Source organism: Acomys minous, assembly GCF_964271855.1.
Source record: "Acomys minous genome assembly, chromosome: 7".
In the NCBI taxonomy this organism is placed as follows: Eukaryota; Metazoa; Chordata; class Mammalia; order Rodentia; family Muridae; genus Acomys; species Acomys minous.
Window position 1 is genome coordinate 72,019,957 of NC_140488.1, and position 21,592 is coordinate 72,041,548.

Genomic DNA, 21,592 nt, shown 5'->3' on the forward strand with positions numbered 1-21,592 from the left:
ATAAAGCCTGTTATGTCTTCTTGAAGAATTGATTCCTTTATTGGTAGTAATGCCTCTCATTATCCCTAATAAGGTCCCTTGTTTTGAAATCTGCTCTATTTGAGATTACATAATCATTCTAGATTTTCTTTCGATCAGTTTTACCAGGGTATGTTTTTTCTCAATTCATTAGTAGTAATCTGTGGATTATTCTGTTGACAGACTATAGCTGGGCCTTGGCTTTTTAAAAAATTTGTATTGACAACCACTGCTTTCAAAGATAATTAAAATGAGTGCTTTTAGAGCACTGCTGAGGCTATGATGTGAATATGTTTATAGTTAGATCAATATCTTCTCTGGTTTTTTTCAGTATCTATGGTATTTGTTTCTCTTTTATATTTTTTACTCTTATTCTTTGCTTCTGTTTTCTTTCTTTCATCATATTTCATCTTGATCTCTCTTTCTCCTGTTCCTCTCTCTGTGTGTGCATACATGTGGAGGTTAGAGAGAAACTCCTGTTCAGAATTCAGTTACCTCCCACCACTATGGATTTCAGTGACCATACTTAGGTGGAGAGGCAAGCGCTTTTACTTGTTGAGCCATTCTGACAGCCCTCGATCAATATTTTATGATTCTGTTTGGATTCCTTTCTTAGTATATTCTCTGCCCCTTTTTTCTTTTCATTTTAATGATTTCTCTAGGGGTAGCTATGAGTAATGTGCTAAGATGTATTAAGGACTCTAATACAAAAAAGTGGCTATGCCAAAAAGAAGTCTAATTCAAGCAAAAGATAAAAAACTTAAGTGCTAGAAAAATGCTGTAATAAAAATGAATAATATACTTAATGAGCTCAATGGTAGACTGTACATGAATGAGAAGAGTCTGTAAGGCTGAGGGTATATTGCCAGAAGTTTCCCAAGATAAAAAGCATTTTTTAACTAAAAAAATCATAAAATATATTACCCATGAACAGTGGAACACCTGCATATATACATATTTATAATAGAAACCCTAAAAGAAAACAAAGGGAAAATGACAAGCGACATAATAATGACTGAAAAACTCCACTAAATGTACAACATGAAACCATAGACCCAGGAAGTTCAGAGAATACCAATTTAGATAAATAGGCCCCAAACACCAACATCTATACACCATAGATTAGTGTCATTCTCAACCTTGGCCAGAGACACTTCTTTCTGCAGTGCACAGCAGTTAATGTAGGCACTGGTCATAGTGCTGAGAATAAGTGACTGTTGCATGCTCAGCTTTAAATGGGACACCTATATCAATCCCCCACCCCAAGGCCCAGGAAAAATTATGGAGGATGGAGAAAGAAAGATGTAAGGGCCAGAGGATGAAGTAATTCTGTGAAATACTGTTTTCTAGATATGACACATCCTCACTAATTCACTGCAGCTATGCTTACCCACCCAAGACCTACAAATGATGCAGACAATAAGATCAGTCAACTTTCTAGCAGAAATCACTAATTATACTCCATGGGTTACAAAAAGAAATAAAGAAGGCATAAAGATTCTCAGGGGCATGTTGAGGTATGTTAGAGGTAGGTGGGAGGGAGAATTTGGGGTGGCTATGATCAAGATATATTTTATATATTTATGAAATTATTAAAGAATAAATAAAAGATCTAGGCAACATAGTATGCATAGATAATGAAAATATCTTGAAAAAAGTGCAAAAAGTTAACTTTTCTTAACTTAAAAAAATATTTAATTAAATTATTCAGATTACCTCTCAATTGTTATCCCCTCACTTGTCTCTTCCCATTCCTCCCTCCCTCCCTTTTTCACCCTATTCCCCTCCCCTAGGTCTGTGACAGAAGGGGACCTCCTCCCCCACCATATAGTCACAGCTTATCAAGTCTCATCTTGGTAGCTGGCTTATCCTTTCTTTGAGTGCCACCAGGCCTCCCCACCAAGAGGACGTGGTCAAATATGGGGCACCAGAGTTCATGCAAGAGTCAGTCCCTGCTCTCCACACAAGTGTGGAGAATGTCCTGTCCATTGGCTAGATCTGAATAGGGGTTCAATGTTTACTGCATGCATTGTCTTTGGTTGGTACAGTAGTTTGAGCAGACCCCCTCCCCCGGGCCCAGATCCACCCATCATAATGTTCTTCTTGTAGGTTTCTAGGACCCTCTGGATCTTTCTATTTCTCCATTCTCCCGTACTTCTCTCACCTGGAGTCCCAATAGGAGGTCCCCACATCTATCCCAATCTCCTGGTAAGTGAAGACTTTCATGGGACATCCTTTTGGGATAGTGTCTAATTATAAGTGAGTATATACCATGTGAGTCTTTCTGGGTCTGGATTAACTCACTCAAGATGATCATTTCTAGTTCCATCCATTTGCCTGCAAATTTCAGGATTTCCTTGTTTTTAATAGCTGAATAGTATTCCATAGTGTAAATACACCACAGCTTCTTTATCCATTCTTTGGTTGAGGGACATCTAGGCTGTGTCCAGATTCTGGCTATTGCAGTCTACAAACTGGGAAAAGATCTTCACCAATCCTACATCTGACAAAGGTCTAATATCTAAAATATATAAAGAGCTCAAGAAATTAAACAACACCAAACCAAATAACACAACTAAGAAATGGGGCTCAGAATAAAACAGAGAATTCTCAACAGAGGAATATTGAATGGCTGAGAAACACTTAAGGAAATGCTCAAAGTCCTTAGTCATCAGAGAAATGCAAATCAAAACAACGCTGAGATTCCCTCTTACACCCATCAGAATGGCTAAGATGAAAAACTCAAGTGACAGCACATGGTGGTGAGGATGTGGAGAAAGGGGAACACTCCTTCATTGCTGGTGGGAGTGCAAACTTGTACAACCACTTTGGAAATTAATCTGGTGCTTTCTCAGAAAACTGGGAATAGGGCTACTTCAAGAGCCAGCTAGTCTACTCCTTTGAATATATCCAAAAGATGCTCCACTACACAACAAGGACATATGCTCAGCCATGTCCATAGCAGCCTTATTGTAAAAAGTCAACTCTTTATACCTATACAACATCAAAGATTATACCTACATCAGACTTTGCTGCAGGAAGAACACAAGCAAGAAGAGTGAGGTCAGATCTTTAGTATTACTGTGAGAAAAACAAAACAAAACCCAGAATCTCAAATTCTATGTGCTGTGAAATCATCCTTCAAAAGTGAAAAAAAGAGAAATAAAACTTTTCTCTGACAAACAAACATTTGGAAAATTTGTTTTAAATAGATCTATTGAGAATGAGAACAACATGAATTAGAAGCCTGGATCTATTTTTTAAAAGAATGAGTGAGAGTACAGTCAAAGCTTTTCTTTTTCTTAATTAATCTAATATGAAAGCATTTAAGATAACAAAGCTGTGTTCAGTGCTCATACTCAAAGCAATAGAATTGGTGTTATCAAAGACTTAGTAATAGATTTAAATAAGAGACATTAAGTCAAACAAATGGAATTCAGCTGAAGGAGTACTGCCTCCAAAATACCCCAAAGATAGCCTGCTAATGAGGCTTGTTAGAGATAAGGAAAATTTAGGATGATAGGATGTAAATGTTTATACACCATTAGGCTCCATTCCCCTGACAAAGGAGATAGCCCCAACTTGCAATCAAGCCATTAGGCCTGAGTCTTCCTGATTCCTATATCTTGAATGGGCAGCTTGATGACTGCAGCACAGGATCACAACCATCATTAAGTTCTGGTCTGCCATCAAGTCCTCTGTTTTTATCAGGAAAAACATAACTCTACCAGGCGGGCAAGATGACCCTGGGTAATAACTATCTAAGAAGAACAATACTGCTGTGCGTAAACTAATTTTGGCAATATGTAATTTCTTTGCAGTGTAAATCTATTTGACTAACTAGCTAGAGTTGGCAGTCTCCTTTCTCTGTTTAAATTGTTCCAAGCTGGGGCTGGGACCCGAAGGATATTTAAGGATAACTGCATATATAAAATGCATAACATACACACACACACACACACACACGCACACACACACACACACACACACACACACACACACACACACACACACACAATCTTCTGTTGGAGGTTGGCTCGTATTTGGGCATCAGCCCTGGTTGGCCAAGAATGTAAGTAAAGAGCTTTTCCTTCATCCCTAAGTGTGTGGAATGATTTCTCACTTCTATAACAATGCCAGTGACTTAAAAAAAAAATATGAGAAAGGACTCAAAAATCATTTTAAAGATACTTCACATGTGCCACAAAGTAATATCGTATTATTTAAACATGGATTTGGATTTGTTGCCACAAAGACAACCAAGAGGTAAGCGAGAACTCTGACTTAGCTCTCACAACCTACACATGTGGAGCCTACAAGCTAGCTAGTTAGAGGTGAGAGTTTTGGGTGTTTTTCGAGCCTTGTAAGAATGTGTCCCATGCTATGAGTGCATGTAGCTGGATTGCTTCCAGGATTTCATAAGAGATTTTCTAAATCATTTCTACACTTATCTCCAGTCCCAACCTCTTTTATGGGCATCGACATCTGTCTGGTTTTTAAAAAATTCTTCATTCCTGTCCTATCGTTGAGATCAAGGCTGCCGCAGCCTGTGGACACTATTAAGAGCAGCCTCCCTCAAGGCCACTCAAGGCCTGTGAATATTCTGAGTCACAGAAAACAAAGAAAAGCCTTTGTGCCAGTTCTTGAGGGTGCCTGGGGACAGGTTGTGGCACATGCCACCATTTTTTGACAGTAAGGTCTGAATTGCTCAGGCACAAGCAACTGGTGTCAGTGCGGATTTTAGGGCACTGTGGCATGATGAACAGGTGTTTGAAATCAGCACAACACTGACTTATCAGAAAGGAACATTTATTTTCTTCATGGAGGTACAACTGGAATTGGAGGGCATTGGGGGAATGGTGTGGAAAACTAGCATGGTGGAAACGTCTTGGAACCTATAAAGGTGATCCTAGTGAGGACTTCTAGTAATGTAGGACACAGACTCTGATTGGCCATCTCCTGTAGCCAGGCAAGGCTTCCAGCATTGGGACTGGCTTGCATTTGGTTTGGTTGTTGGCTCAGGAGGTTCCATGAAGATTCATTAACAACCCAGGCTGATGCTAAGATGTAATGTTGCCCTCTTACAACTGATGGGGGGGCGGGAGGAGGAAGAGGGGGGGCGCATAGCTGAGGACAACATCCACACAGCTCATTGAACTTAGAGATCGATGTGGAGTCTGCATGGAGCCTTCACCTTATGTTCTAGTCTCGTTGGCGAGGGAAGGTTCGCTGCAGGCTACGGAAAGGGAAACCTAAACACCAACCCAACCGCAGAGCTCTCAACCTACATTCTGTGCTGCCTGCAAGATGTGTTGGGGCAAGGGTGATGCAGAACTTGTGCAAGTGGCTGACCAATGTGTGGTTTAATTTGAGACCCACAGCAGGAGAGAGAGAGAGAGAGAGAGCTCATGTCTGAGACTGGATGGATGGCTGGAAACTGGAGACTGGATAGCCCAGAGACCTAGGGTAGAAACAAACACAACTGGCAAAACAAACAAACAAACACAACACAATACAACATAACACAAAATAAAACAAAATCAATAAAATTATTCCTAATGATATTCCACTAAACTCATTGTTAGGATTTTGCTTCAGTCTGCCTACCTGTGATGTCACTGCTTACCTGCCACGGGTGGGGCGGGGGCGCCGGTGGTGGGGGCATGGCCCTGCCCTGGGCCATATAAAAGACACTCTCCACATGCGCTCTCTCTCTCTCTCTGCTTCTCTACCTCTCCTCTCTTTACTTCTTTATCTCTCCCCTCCTCTCTCTACCTCTCCTCTCTACTTCTCTCTTTATCCCTCTCTCTACCTCTCCTCTCTCTACCTTCCTCTCCATTCTTTCTCTCTCTACCTCTTTTTCTCTACCTCTCCTCTTTACACCTCTCTCTCTCTCTCTCTCTCTCTCTCGTACTCCCTTGCCCCTTTCCTTCTCTCTCCCCCCCCCCATGCTCATTTAATAAACTCTGTATAACATAATATCTGCCTGGTGCCTTGTATTCCATCTGTCTTTAATTTATATATATATCACTCATCAGAAAGGCTTCCTCCAGCAAAAGATGGGAGCAGGTGCATAGACCCACAGCCAGACAATATTTTAAAAGAGTCTAAATTGGAGGTCTCCATTGGGTCCCTCCCCTGGAGCTCAAGCAACCCTGCAGAGAATGGGGAGGAACCATTGTAAGAGTCAGAGAGGATGGAGGACACCAAGAGAACATGGCCCAGTGAATCAACCAAGCAGGGCTCCTATGGGCTCACAGAGACTGAAGTGGCAAGCACAGAGCATGCATGGGTTTGCACCAGGCTATTTGGGTACATGTTATGGCCATTACCTTGGTGTTTTTGTAGGATGTTGAGGACAATAGGCCATATGGCCAATGTCCAGCCATCTTGTCAGAGTCTGTACCTTTAAGTCTCTGTTTTTCCCAGAGCTTGCGTTTCACCAGAAACTAGCTGACCCTGTTGTGGGTCGGCAGTTAGACTATAGACAGATAGAGATGGAGCAATCCTGTTATGGTTTAGCAGTTAGACTAGGCAATAGGACTCCTAACAGTGGGAGCAGGGGTCTGACTCTTTTGCCTGCTTTGGGGACTCTTTTCCTCATATTGTGTTGCCTTGTCCAACTGGTCATGTTTGGCTGTCTGGAGGGAAACAGAGGGAAGTGGGTCTTGGAGGAAAAGCTTGAGGGAGCTTGGAGGAGTGGAGGGAGGGGAAACTGTAGTTTGAATGTATTGTATTAAAAAAAGAAGAATCTATTTTTAATTTAAAAAACCACAAAAGCAAAAATAAGCAAAGCAAAAAACCCTCTTCTTAGGTTCGTCTACTTCTTCTCTCCTCAGGCCTCCACCTTCCCCCAATCCATACCCTCTGAGCCTTGTTGAGAAGCACTTTGCTTTGAACCTGGAAACCCTGCCTGGTTGCCAAGCCATAGCAAAAAGAGCATTCTACCCACACCCACTAATGCCCATGACCACCAGGTGGCAGCTAGGCTCTGGAGACTATTACCCCATCTAAGACTAAATTTGAGAAGTTTCTTAATTTCTCTTTGTAACTTAATCTTGGAGCCTGGAGTCAGAACAATACATAAGCAGTTTTTCAAATTGACTGACTTAAACAGAACCATCAGGTTACTTCTCTGGCCAAAAGAACGCCCAGTAGCTCCCAGGTTTGTTTTCTAGGGGAGAGATGGGTCAGGGTCATACTATATCACTTTGTAGTCCAGGCTAGACTAATCTCCTGATCTTCGGAGTGCTAGGGTTGCAGATGTAACTACCACAGCTAACAAGATCTACTGGTTTTGATATAGAGGCTTGACCATCACCCATAGGGGACTTTGGAAATTATCTGGGGAAATTTTTTGTTTTGTTTTGTTTTTAATGCGACGTGAGGAAATATTTAAGCCATAAATTGTTTTCTTCAAATTAAAACTGCAAGCCTAGTTTCAGTGCCCCGGCCCAATCTGATGATTTCCTCAGAACCTTGTCCGGAGAGCCATCTCCACACTCCCAAACAGCACACGTTGTGTCCAAGAACTAGAAGTTAAGCCATCTTTCCAACCCCGACTCAAGTTTTTGATCAAAAATTTAAGGCCATTAATTGTTCAAGTTATTTTTTAAAGAAGAGTATTGGTTCTTCTGTTTTTCTGCTTTTGAACTTGGTCTTAATTTATATTTTGGTAATTATTCCTTTTTTAGTCTGAAATATTACTTCTAATACTCTCTATTGGGCTGGTTTGATGGACATGAATTCTTTAGGCTGTTTGTATAATGGTACTATGGCAGAGAGTTTTGGAGGGTACAGTAGTCTGGGTTGGCATCTGGGGTCTTTTAGAAATTGGAGTACATTGCTCCAGGTTCCAATGGCTTTAAGTTTCCATGGAGAAGTCAGCTGTCATTCTGGTGGTTTTACCTTTGTGTGTGACTTGTGATTTTTCTTTTGCAGCTTTCAATGCTCTCTTCTTGTTCTGTATATTCAGTATTTTAAATATAGTACACCATGGGCAGTTTCATCTCAGGTCCTGTCTAATTGGTGTTCTGTGCCCTTCTTGTATCTGTCTTATATCATATTACGAGTATTGTCTTAGTTAGGATTGCTATTGCTGAGATGAAACACCATGACCAAAAAAACTTGGGAAGGAAAGGGTTTATTCAGCTTACACTTTCACATCAAAGGAAGTCAGGACAGGAACACAAACAGGACAGGAACCTAGAGGCAGGAACTGATGCAGAAGACATGGCAGAGTGCTGCTTGCTGGCTTGCTTCTTCTGGCTTGCTCAGCTTGTTTTCTTATAGAACCTGGAACCATCAGCCCAGGGATGGCACCACCCACAATGGGCTGGACCCTCCACCATCAATCTCCAATAAAGAAAACGCACTACAGACTTGCCTACCACTTAATCTTGTGTAGGCATTTTCTCAATTGAGGTTCCCACCTCTCATAGGACTTTAGCTTGTCAAGTTGACATAAAACTATCCAGCACAGGAATGTCTGTCCTTAATTTGGGAAAATTTTCTTCTAGCCTCTTGTTGAAAATTTGGTCTGTGCCATTGATGTTGGGTTATTCTTCTCTGCCTATAATTTGTGAATTAAACATTTATACTGTCTCAACATTCCTGCATATTCTTTTCATGTGTTTTACATTTTTTCATAATCTTTGATTGAGCAATGCAAGTCCTCTGCTTTATCTCCAAGTCCTGTTACTCTGTCTTTTATTTAATCTATTCTACTTGGAAGGCTTTCCTATCACTTTTCTAATTGGGTTATTGAGTTTTTCAATTGCATTATTTGTTTTGGTAGCACTGTTTGAGAAGGATTAGAAGGTGCGTGTTTGGATCCAGATGTGAACTCTCAACTGTTCCTGCTGCTGTGTCTGTGCTCTGCCATCATGAACTCTGAAACCATAAGCCCAGTTAAACACTTTCTTCTTGTAGAAAATATAAAAACGTATAATAATGTTTATTATAAAATTAACCTATAATTATTACAGTGGTCTTATCTAACCTGCTATCATAATCAATGAAAGACACAGACACCCTTTGTACTGTACAATAAGTTTCATTTTACCTGGGACTGGGTAGATAAACTATCCTGATCACTTCTCAGGCCCCACCCCAGGCTTTAATGCTTTAATCATCCCTATCTGGGTTACTTGCCCCCATCCACATCTGACCATGTGCTTCTTCTCTCCACACTAACCCATTCAGACCTCTTCTTTCTTCTTCCTCCTTCTGTATCTTGTCTCCAGCCTGCAAACCTCAAACTCTGCCTCTCTCCTCTGCCACATCCCAAGCTTCAGCATTTTTATTAACAAATCAACTTTAAATAAGTAGGCCAAAGTTTACACAACAAGGACAGGTGTATGTGAGAATGTATGAGCAGCAACTAGATCTTGTGGGCCAGTAATTAGCATCAGAATACATAGCACCAGACCAAGCCTCAACATTTTCTTTTTTAAATTGCCTTGATTAGTGTTTTGTCATATCAATAAAAAGTAACTAATATACTCAGTATTTTTTGTTATAAACATAATTCAAGATTTGTTTTTATGTTTCATTATTTATTTGTTTGTTTGTTTATTCACTTTACATCCTGGTCATAGCCCCATCCCTCCTCACATCCCAGTCCCACCCTCCCTCCCTCTCCCACCTCCCTCCTCCCATCCACCTTTCCCTATTTCTCAGAAAAGGGCAGCGCCTCCTTCTCACTCACCCCAGCTCATTAGGTTGCATCTGATTGAGTGTGTCCTCTTCCCCTATGGGCTGGCAAGAAAAAAAAAAGCAGGCAACAGAGTCCATGTCAGAGTAGGCCCCTGCTACCCTTACTAGAGGACTCACATGAAGCCTGAAAAAACACTGGATATTTTAATGCAGTTGAAACTACATTTAGTATTTCTACATTTACTGAATTCAGTTTTCAAATCTTGAATTGTCTTTGTCATTCCATAAAACCGTATATTTGTGTTTTCTTGGGTATCACTCAGGAGTTTATTCCTACCTTCTTGAAGGTCACCGAGGTGCTTATGTCTTCTTTAAATGCCTTGAATTCTTTGATGGAATTTATGATTGTTCTTTTAAATTCTGTGTCCTGGGGTTTATATAGGTAATTCTCCTTGGAAAATATTTAAACAGGACTTGTGGGCTTGGGGGAAGACATATTGTCTTGGTCTTCCATACTTTTTTGTGATGTGACCTGGCCATGTGATCTTCTTTCATTGGTTATGTGTTTTATATGAAAGTCTAGCCTGATTCTCTTGAGTGTAAGTTTGAGTCTATTTTTACTGTTACATTAGCTTGGTTGATTTCAGACCAAGTTTGATGAGTTGGCAGGTTAGTACTTCATTTCCTTGTGGTCTTTTTTTATTGGAGGCATGGGGGTGATTGCAATTCAGTGGAAAGCAAGAAAGGGTGCTAATATGATTCTAGGATGGACAGCCTGGGCTGGTACCCAAGCTGTACTAACTGAGCTAGGTCTGGGAGTATGAGGGCACCATAGTCCAATGTGGATCCATGTCATTCCACACAGGTTGGGCTAGTGTCCAGGCTGAGGGACCTGAGAACCTTCTAGGAGTGTGGTATGACGAGGGTGGGCAGAGATCTGGATCACTTATCTGATAAGTTGCATGATCTGAGATTGTGCTCATGGTACATGTGGGCGAAGTTCTGAGGAACTCACAAGGCTGGGCTTGTACAAATGCTGCAGGACCCCTGCTAGGCCTGGGAGTGTGGGGATGGCCCGTGCTGGTGAAGTTCTAGGGAACCCACCAGGTTTGGCTACTGTGCAAACTTTATGATCTGAGCTAAGTTGAAGAATGTGGTGAGATCGTGGCCAAGTGAGATTCTGAAGAACTCGCCCAGGTTCCGTTCCCAGCACCCACATGGTAGTTCACAACAGCCTGTTATACCAGTTCAAGGAGGTCTAATTCCCTCTTCTGACCTAGTTGAACTCCTGCACACATGCGTACACTGAGACATACAAATATACACATAAATAAAAATAAATACAATAGAGGCTAGAGAGCTGAATCAGTGGTTAAGAGCTCTGGCTGCTCCAGAGAATCCAGGTTCAGTGCTCAGCATCCACTTGGCTGTTTAAAATTGTAACTCCAGTTCTAGGGAAATCAACATTCTCTTTGAGTCCCTGGGGATACCAGACATAAATGTGGTACAGAGACATAGACACAGACAAAACACTCACACACATAAAGTAAAAAATACAATAAATATTTTAAAGACACAAGTTAGTTGAATGTATGAAGAAACATCTTTTTTGTTGTTTAGAAGAAACTCATCATACATTCAAGGATAGGCACCATTGTAGAATAAAAGAGTTGGGGAAATGTATTCTAAGCAAATGGCATCAGGAAAAGAGCAGGCACTGCTATCCTAGTATCTGACAAAACAGGCTTCAAACTAAGACTAATAAGAGGGGATAAAGAACACTTCATTCTGATCAGGGGAATAATTAACAAAGAGGACATTACAATTCTGAACATATATGCATCAAACTCTGGTGCATCCAATTTCATATAATGCATACTGCTAGACTTAGTAAGATACATATTAATCACAGTTAAGTAAGTAGGTGGTTTCTCCTACTTTCTTCAATAAAAGTACTTTAGATAAAAAAAAACTAAACAAAAAAAACTGGAGTTAAGTGACATCATAAATCAAATGAATCCAACAGATAACTACAGAATATTCCACCTAAACATCAAGAAATATGCATTCTACTCAGCAGCCCATGGATGTTTCTATAAAACAGACCACATACTGGGATACAAAACAAATCCCAACCAAAAAATAATCTTACGTATCCTGTTGGTCACAGTGCAATTGTCTTAATGTTCTATTGCTGTGAGAAGACACCATGACCAAGGCTACTTTTATAAAAGAAAGCATTTAACTGAGGGCCTGCTTACAGTTTTAGAGGGAGAGTCCACGATCTTCATGGCAGAGAGCAGGCAGGCATGGAGTGGGAGCTGGAGCAGTAGCTGAGAGGTTTACATCCTGGCCTGCAGGCAGCAAGTTGAGAGACACTGAGCTTGCTGTGGGCAAGCCCACCCCAGCAACACACTTTCTCCAACAAGGCCACACCTCCTAGTCTTTCTAGTCCTTACCGAACACTTCCACTCCCTGGTGACTAAGTGTGGATAATTCTCAAAAAGAGAGAAGTTTATCTACCACATGTCCTAGCTATACCACTCCTTGGCTTATACCAGAGATACTTTACTTTCTCAGCTGTGTTCATTGCTGCTCTCCGCTCTATTCACACTATTTAAGAAATGGAAACAAAGATACCACACGCCTGTAATCCCAGCACTTAGGAAGCTGAGGCAGGTGGATGTCTGTGAGTTTGAGGCCAGCCTGGTGGACAAAGTGAGTTCAAGACAACCAGGGCTGCGCAGAGAAAACCCTGCCTTGAGAAACAGAGGAGAAAAAAAAGGAGGATGAGGATGAAAAGGAGGAAAGGAAGGAAGGAAGGAGGGAGGGAGGGAGGAAGGAAGGGAGGGAGGGAGAGAGGGAAACCTAAATGTCTTCAACTGATGAATGGATAATTTAAAAAAAAATATATATCACACATGCAAAATGGAATGATGTTGGCTCTGTTCCTTAACAATTAATTAGGGTTTATTATTAATTTATTAAACAAAAGTATCTTCCTTACAACCATACTACTCTAAGCAAGAGGGAAAGGAGGTTAAAAAGAACAAGAATTAACCCTCCAGGTCTCAGTTCCAGGGGATAAGTCTCTAGGCCTGGTAGACATGAGCTGATGTGTCAATCATGTGTCAAAAGTGTTGGAATCCATATTGGCCACATCAAAAGGTATATACAGAAAGTATAGGAATTGGTAAATTATCTCAAATAAAACGAAGTGTGTGATGGCTTAAGTGTGTGGGACCAGAAGGGCAGACAGGGAGGCTGAGATCCTATGTGGCTGACATACCCATAAATCTACAGGGAAGAGATCTTTAAAAACAATGGGGTACTCAGATTAATATTCCTGCAATTACAGAGATAGAGATAAACAGTGTTGAAACTGTGGTGAAATGGTATGTGCTTTGGGGAAGAGATTAATGTAAGTAATCAGGAGCAACCACAAGCTGTGCCCACTGTCCAACCTCAGAACTCCTCAGGTTTAGAGTATCCAAATTTACGAGAGGGGCCACTGCTGAGATTCCCGCAGCCCTGCCCCTAAAATGGATTTCAAACAGACCTGTATGGCAGGAGCAGTGGCCCTTGACAAAAGTTAAGTTACAGGCGCTTCACTGTTTAGTGAAAGAGCAGCTGGAGCCTCAACACATAGAAGAATCTTCCAGTCCCTGGAATTCCCTTTTGTTTGTGGTAAAAAAGAAATCAGGCAGCTGGAAGAAGATAATAGATTTGAGGGCAGTAAATAAAGTAATTCAACCAATGGGTCTGGTTCAGCCTGGAATTCCTTTGCCTTCCTTGTTACCTAAGTCTTAGCATATAATTGCAATTGATTTAAAAGTTTTTTTTCACATTTTTCTCCATGAGGAGGACAGGGAGAAGTTTGCTTTCTCAGTGCCTACTCTGAACAGTAATGGCTCAATGAAGAGATACCATTGGAAGGTACTTCCACAGGGAGTGTTGACTAGCACAGCCTTATTCCAATATTTTGTGCAACAACCATTAGAAATAATTCATAGTCAGTTTCCTCAATCTATCATTTACTATTACATGGATGATATTCTGCTGGCCAATTCTGATCCTAATTTTTTTTTTAATGTGTAAGGAAACAAAGAATTCTGCCATGTTGTGGATTATAGATTGCTCTAGAAAGGAGGAGATGGAGAAATGAGAGAGAGAGAGAGAGAGAGAGAGAGAGAGAGAGAGAGAGAGAGAGAGAGAGAGAGAGCGCTGCAAGCTCGGACCATGAGAGGATCTGCGCACAGGCCCGGAGATGCCTAGGGACCCATTCCGTGGAACTGAGACAGGGAAGGTTTATTCTTCTTTTTAACCTCCTTTCCCTCTTGCTTAGAGTAGTCAGGTTGTAAGGAAGATACTTTAGTTTAATAAATTCATAATAAAACCTAATTGTTAAGGAGCAGAGCCAACAGGATTATACTCATCTGCAAAGAAAAATGAAAATTTCTCATAAATTGATAGAATTAGAAAATATACTGAGTAAGGAAACTTAGACCCAGAAAGACAAATGCTCTGTGTTCTCTTGTATTTGTGGATCGTGGCTCTGAAATTTTACATTTGAGAATATAATATAAAGTAACCACAGAAGCCAGGAAAGTAAAATGTGACTTAATTGGATTTAGACTAACAAAAGCCCTAATTTCCAGGCATGGGAAACCTCCCTTTGAGTTGTTGATTGGGGAGTCTAAGAGACTCCCGAACCATTATAGGTTATTGTTGTCACCCTTGGTCGCCTCCTAGAACTTAAAATAAGACTACTGCTGAAGACACCATATACTTCAGGCAGAAGATGTGGAGGAACTTGGAGCTGGAACTGACCTGGAAGCCTCCTCCCTGAATACTAACTCTTATGACATCAGAAAGTGCTGTGTAAGCTGCCAGGAATAAAAAACAAACAATAGTCCTACTCAGATGTAAAGCCTATGAACCACAACAACTACTGGCCTGGCAAGATCTCACCAGTGGTGAAATCATGGCAGTTTTATCTGCCTAATTGGCCTTATGGTTCACTCAGTAAGAGGAAATGCAGGTCTGGTACTATAAACCTAGCCAATTCCCCATGGCTGAAGAGATCATAGACTCTAGAGGAGAACCCACTACTGCCATTTTCCTAAACCAATAAACTGTCTGTTTTCTAAATACTTACCTTTGTACTTCTCTAAATACTTATCAATACTTAACCTGAAAGTAAATATAGTTTTCATGCCTCATCGGAAACTTTCTTGCAGCAGATGGAGATTACTACAGAGATCCATAGCTGATCAAAATGCAGAGGACAAGTGACCTCGGGTTCCCCAATCCCAACTGGTATATTTACAATGAAGCTCCCACAACTAAAACCCAAAGGAAATCATGGGAGAGGGCATAGAGATATTATAAGAGTCAGAAGACCAGGATGCTAGCTACGAGTTGTGTCTTCTAGACATGGCAAGGAAACTATACCACCATGTGGTGGCTCACAGCCATCTATAATATGATCTGATGCCCTCTTCTGATATGCAGATGTACATGCAGGCACAGCACTGTATACATAATAATAAATAAAAGACGTGACAAATAATAACTTTAAAAAGAGGTGATAATTTAAGAGGAAGTTGGTGAGGACATGGGAGGGGTGGTGATGACGTTAAAGCAGTACTCATGAATGAAAGTCTCAAAAACATAATAGTATTAAATTATAAAAATAAAATAAAGCTACAATTCGTGGTTAAAGGGTGAAAGCGATAATGGCCGTGGGAAGCCCTGGGCTCAGCTCTGTCCTGAAAGGTGACATCAAGTTCTGGGGTAGTGTTCAACCTTAGGTATGACTCATAAATATCATATAATTTTTACCATATCAAGAAACCAATATGCTATATTATTTAATATACATCTTTAAATTATCTTACTTTCTTAAGAATTCATTCACATCCTTTATAGCATCACAGATTTAATGCCCTAGATATATTTTTCTAATTAATATTAGCATGTATCTGCAGCTATTAAGATTGAAAATTTGCTTCTGGTAATACCTAAAATTGCCTCATGTCCTTCTATTAAAGAAATGATAGAACTAAATAACTGGAAAAGTGCGCATCCTTACTTATCATATTGTCAGATGGAGATGCTAAGAGAACCAAAAGAGCTAAAGAACTCACCAGGGCCACTCAGTGACAGTGGCAGCACTGGGACTTGAAGCCATGTTAACTGATTCCTGGACCTTTAGTTGTTTCCAGAATCTCCTATAGGAAAGAAACAAAAGAGAGCGGGAGGTGGGAAAAGGGAATTGTTTACTTAGTGACCTGGGGTTGGCACTGAGATTGTAGCTCAGGAGGGCCAGGGTCTATTGGGTGAAACAATTTCCCATGTCTCTATTTTGTCCCCAAATACCTGTGATACTCAATCTACCAAAACCAAAGCCCATTTGCTCACTCGCTCAACATGAAGTGCTTGTCATGTGCTCAGAGACACACAGAAAGGAGCTTGTGTCCACTGGGACACTTGAGTCAATATATAGTTGATTAGAGTGCTTCTAGAACACAAGGCAAGGCTTGTTGTGGCTGGGGATAGGGAAGAGAATGGGCACAAGCTCTGCCCTGTTTATGTTCATCAAAAGTTCATTGTTCTCTTCTCTCAATCATGGGGTGTGATGAAATACTCTTCAAAGTCTAGGATTGACAAGTCACTGTCAGACAGAGGCCATGATGATGATCGAGGACTCTACTTAAGGAATAATCATTGGCAATTCTAATTATAACTAATGTATCTTCCTTTCACTCAATCCTTTCTCTCATAGGCAAACATTGAACAAAGGCAGAAGGCTGAGGATCTAGTTGTTTGTAGAGGGCTTTCCCAGAGAGCATGAAGCCTTGGTCTCAACCACCAGCACATTATAAAACAAGAATTTTTAGTATATGCCAATAGACTGTATTTCCAGCACTTGGGAAGTAAGGGCAAGCTGGGCTACATGAAGTCCTGTCTCAAAAGAGAAAAAGCAAAAGAAGGAAGGGAGGAAGGGAATGAGAGAGGGAGGGAGAGAGGGATAGAGGGAGGAAGGAAGGAAGGAAGAAAGGAAGGAAGGAAGGAAGGAAGGAAGGAAGGACAGAATTGATCAGGAGAGACTTAATTCCAACAGTATTGGGTTGTGGGCTGCAGTTCCTTCCACCTTCCTCCTTGCTGGAACTTATTCTTGAAATGCTTTAAAAAAGGAAGTGTTGGGGATGAGCTTTGTAATCACTAATTTTCATTCCATTTGACTTTTCCTGGTTGGGTGAGAAGTCAGGGACCTGCTCGCTCTTCCTTCTCAGTTGTGTTGTTTCCTTAGAAACTTGAACACAGGGATTATGTTGCTGTTAGAAGGCCCTGAGAGGTCTTTTTATTACCATCCCTGCTGGCAACCACCAAAGAAACAAAAACTACAAATCTTTAAAGCTAAACCTTATAATAGGAACATCTTATAAAATACTGTTTCTTTCTCAAGTACTCTTTGGATTGTTCACCCTAAGACAACTTTACTGACCTAGGTACAATGACCATGAAAGGACCCACCTTTAATACTCCAGATAGTTCTTCTTGTTTTTAATCTCTTTTGCTCATCTCTACACCATTTCCATTCTCATGGCTCTCAAGTACACCTTGCCCTCATCAATGTAATTAATACATTTGTTGTGGAAAAGGTTCTGGTCTGGAGGGAAAAAAAATCAGGGCTTAAGACTTGGCTTTTCTATTTGCAAATCCAGTAATTTGGAGAAAGTCATTTTACTTTTTCGAGACTCAATTACCTCTCTGAAAAATGAAGATGATATGATAATCCCTGGCCTGACATCCTTATAAAACTGATGCATAAGTAAAGTAAAATGCCCACTAAGATGGTATTTTGTGCAGAGCCACTAATGATGCACATGTGAAAGGCTAAGTGAGTTTCACCTCTCCGTAGGTACTGGTGTTCTGAAAGCACATCACTTAAAAGAAAGCCACACAGTCAAGAATATTTGGGCATCACAAACTGACCTTGGTGGGAAAAGGATGAGGGAGGATACAAAGCTGGATAAGAAGTGAAGGGTGGGAACCCAGGAAGAGCTGGGAAAGGGAGAATGAATATGGTCAAAACAAGTTGTACAAAACTCTCAAAGAACTAATTCAAAATGAAGGAGGAAGAGGTGGGAGGAGGAGGAGGAGGAGGAGGAGGAGGAGGAGGAGGAGGAGGAACCACACTAATATGTTTTAAACACTAGGAAAGGATATGTTAAAGGATTAGTCTACATTACTAATCTTCTAATTAATTTGATAAACAATTATTATCTACTACGTAGTAGCCACTCTTCTAGATACTAAGGGTATAAATCTCTGCCCAAATAAGGCTGATATTCTAGAATCATGGCAAGGACCTGTGAGAAGTAATTCCTATCTACCCAGCCTACAAAACTGGGATCTGAAGTTTAGTTCTGTGCCTCAAATCTATGTGCCTTTAGTGACCAATTTCATTTTTCCCACTCAAAATCTGTTTTAGTATTAATTACACAAGATTTTTAATAGAGCCTCTGTGGAGATCAAAAATAATTTGTGGATATACTCAACAATTGGCATCTCATACGATAAATCTTTATTGAGTATCTACTACATGTCACTCTGTAAATGTGAGGATAGTGAATTAAAGAGATATACAAAGTTAAGTAGGTGTTTGAGGCCAACCTGAGTTACATAGCAGAGATACTGTTATTACAACTCAAAACAAGTGGTTGGTTACTGCCCTAACATTCCTTTCGCTACTGCACCAGTAGGATTATCTTGCTAGGCCAGTTATTAATTGTATATTACAGAGGTCACATCTGAATGGGAATAATGATTCTTTTTCTCCTCCTGAGGTAGGCAGAGCAACCCCTGCCACTATGAAAACTAGACAGTAAGCTCAAAGCTTCCAAGTGAATGCCAGCTTGATTTATCCTTGTTGTAAGACTCAATTGATGTTTTCAGCAATAGACTCTTGTTGTGAACTTCTGGATGGTATCCAAGAATATTAGCAACAACTCCTAATACTTGGGAGAACTATTGTGCCCCATTGGCTAACAATTAAAAAAGAAATAACCTATTTCTGATTCTGGGATTTTTGTTTGCTAACATATGGTGTATAGTTGGAATATTGCCTTCCATTGTAGAGCAACTCCATTACAACTACTTTTATATATGTTAAGACAATTCTACAATTAGTTTTCTATATGACATATTCAAAAGTCCTTTAGCTTTAATTAACCTTCCCTATATTTTCTCCTCTACCTACCTTTTCATTTCTCTATCTCAATTAATCATTCTAATTTCATTAATTTACTTTCCCCCTTTATATCACATCCCTGAAAAGACCCCTTTGTACCCCACAGTCCTTTACAAGTTTTCTAATCTTCACTGATATTCCAAATTAAATGTACATACCTGAATATGATATGTTAAGTTGTACATATGTGTATATATGTATCCAAATATGATATCTGAACAAAGTTAAAATCCACATAGGAAAGGAAATATGTAGTATTTCTTTTTCTGGGACTGAGTTATTTCATTCATGATAATTGTTTCTAGTTTTATCCATTTACTTGTGAATTTCATAATTTTATTTTTCTTAATTTCTGAATAGAATTTTGGTGTGTAAATATTGAAATTTTTTATTGTCCATTCATTATTTGATGGACATCTAGGCTATTGCTATTCCCTGACCATTATGAGAAAAGCAGCAATAAACATAGTAGAACATGTGGAATCCATAGTTGGCAGTGTTAATGGTGCCAATAACCTGTGGCTAGGCACATCATAGGCCTTAGGGGAGAGCCTAATTCTGCTAAATGTACATCGTATTAAAATAATTCCTGATGACTTATTCCTATCCCCATGAATTGAGACACAAGCTGGCTTAATGGGTCAAGAAAACAAAATCCATCTATCTTTTGTATATAAAACTCAGCTTAAAGATAATCACTACCTTAGAGGGAAAGGATGGATATTTGGTCACTACCTTAGGGTGAAAGGATGGACAAAATATTCCAATCAAATGGGGCCAGGAAACAAGCAGGTGTTTTGATCCTAAGATCTGACAAAATAGACTTCAAATTAAAACTAACCAGATGAGATAAAGAAGACATCTCACTCTAAAGAAGGCAACAGTTCAGCAAGAAGGAATTAAAATTCTAGACATATATGCATCAAACTCTGGTGGATCCAGTTTCACAAAAAGTGAACTTACTGGAATTAAAGACACAGACTAACCTATTAATATTAGGTGACATTAATATGCCACTTTCTCCAATAGAGAGATTATCTGGACAAAAAATAAAGTGAAGAGAGAGAAATCAGAATTAAATGATCCCATATATCAAGTGGACTTAACGGATACATAAAGAATATTCCACCCAGACACCAAAGAATTCACATTCTACTCATGCAACTCATGGACACTTCTCTAAAAAAGAATACATTCTGGAACACAAAACAAATCTTTACAAATTCAGAAAGATTGAAATAATTCTATGAATCCTATCCGACCATAATGCAATGAAACTTAAAATTGACAGCAAAGAAATATCTAGTATATACACGAAGACATGAAGATTCAACAGCTCATAACTGAATGATGAATTGGTCAAAAAGACATCATGAAATAAGAAAAAAGTTCCTGAAACGAAATGAAAATGAACCAACACACACACACACACCCCAAAACAAACAAACCTCAAAAAAAATCCTGGAACATGTTAAACAGTCCTATGGGAGAAGTGTAAAGCTTTAGGTGCCTACATTTAAAAATCAGAAAGAGCCCAAATAAATTACTTAATGATGAAAGAAAACTTTGGAACAAGAACAAGCCAAACTCAAACACAGTAGATGACAAGAAATAATAAAAATCAGCGCAGAAATTAATGAAATAGAAGCAGAACAAAGAATCAATGAATATTAAGTACTAGTCCTTTCAGAAGATAAACAAAGGTGATAAATCCTTGGTTCAACAAACTAACAGAAAGAAAGAAAAGATCCAAATTAACAGATTAAAAAATGAACAGGGGTCCACATGCCCCCCCATGGTGCCTGGCCCAGCCATGTTGAACTGGTTGCTGTGTGCAGGTATGTGGCGTTGGCCAGGTTTCCTACAGAAGGAGGCCCCGGGCCCAGCAGGACAGAATGGTAGGATGGTAGGATGGTGACAGGAGCCTCAGTTCCCTACGGTCAGTGAGCCCCAGAACAGCGATGATCTCTAGAGCAAGACCCTAAATGTGCCACTGCAGCATTCGGACTTCTTCAATGTCATGGAGCTGTTTTCTGTGAAAAGCCCCTTTGTGGCCCAAGTACACCTGAGACATAAAGCTGGTTGCCTGCATAGGTAGATAGCACAGGCAGTGTGGGCAGAGAGTTGGGATCAGGTCAAGGTTCATGAAGCCATACATCTTTGGGAACTGCCTGAGCCAAGACATTATCAACCTGGATCAGACAGCTTTGAATCTCCAGCTGGCCTTGAACTTTACCGCCTGTGTGGCCTACTGCAATGGCACCATCCTGTTTGTGAGCCAGAATGGGCAGTTCTTTCACTTGATTGAGAATACATCCCAGGACTGCAGGGAGTACTGCCACATCCGCTACTTCAAAGGTGGCTTTGCTGACTAATGTACACCTCCTTTTTGGGTCTACAGTCTGCCTTTCAGACCTCATCATCCTCCTGCACATGCTCGACAATGCCTTTGAACCCCATGTGACCATGAGGGATGCAGCCAAGATGAACATCCCCACAGTGGGCATTGTGGACACCAACTGCAACCCATGCCTCATCATTTACATTATCCCTGGCAACGACGACTCACCCCAAGCTGACCATCTCTTCTACAAGCTCTTCTGCACAACCATCAAGCGGATGAAGGAGAAGAGGAGGCAGATGAAGGCACTGCGTTGA

At 40.3% G+C, this 21,592-nt stretch overlaps 1 long non-coding RNA gene and 1 pseudogene across 3 annotated transcripts; one reads left to right on the forward strand and one right to left on the reverse strand.

The window, feature by feature from the left end:
- Window positions 1-4,856: 4,856 nt before the first annotated feature.
- Window positions 4,857-15,910, reverse strand: LOC311601881. Of its 2 annotated transcripts, none has more exons than XR_014780676.1 (4): window positions 15,825-15,910; window positions 11,937-12,029; window positions 9,728-9,777; window positions 4,857-5,479 (listed from the first exon to the last, which is right to left on the reverse strand). It is a non-coding gene; the product is annotated as an uncharacterized lncRNA (long non-coding RNA). The 2 variants fall into 2 exon arrangements; XR_014780677.1 differs by lacking the exon at window positions 4,857-5,479 and adding an exon at window positions 8,201-8,313.
- A 4,819-nt stretch (window positions 15,911-20,729) lies between these two features.
- LOC311601209 (small ribosomal subunit protein uS2m-like) lies at window positions 20,730-21,592 on the forward strand (annotated as a pseudogene). Its single transcript has 3 exons — window positions 20,730-20,840; window positions 20,907-21,028; window positions 21,075-21,592. The product of its transcript is annotated as a small ribosomal subunit protein uS2m-like (transcript).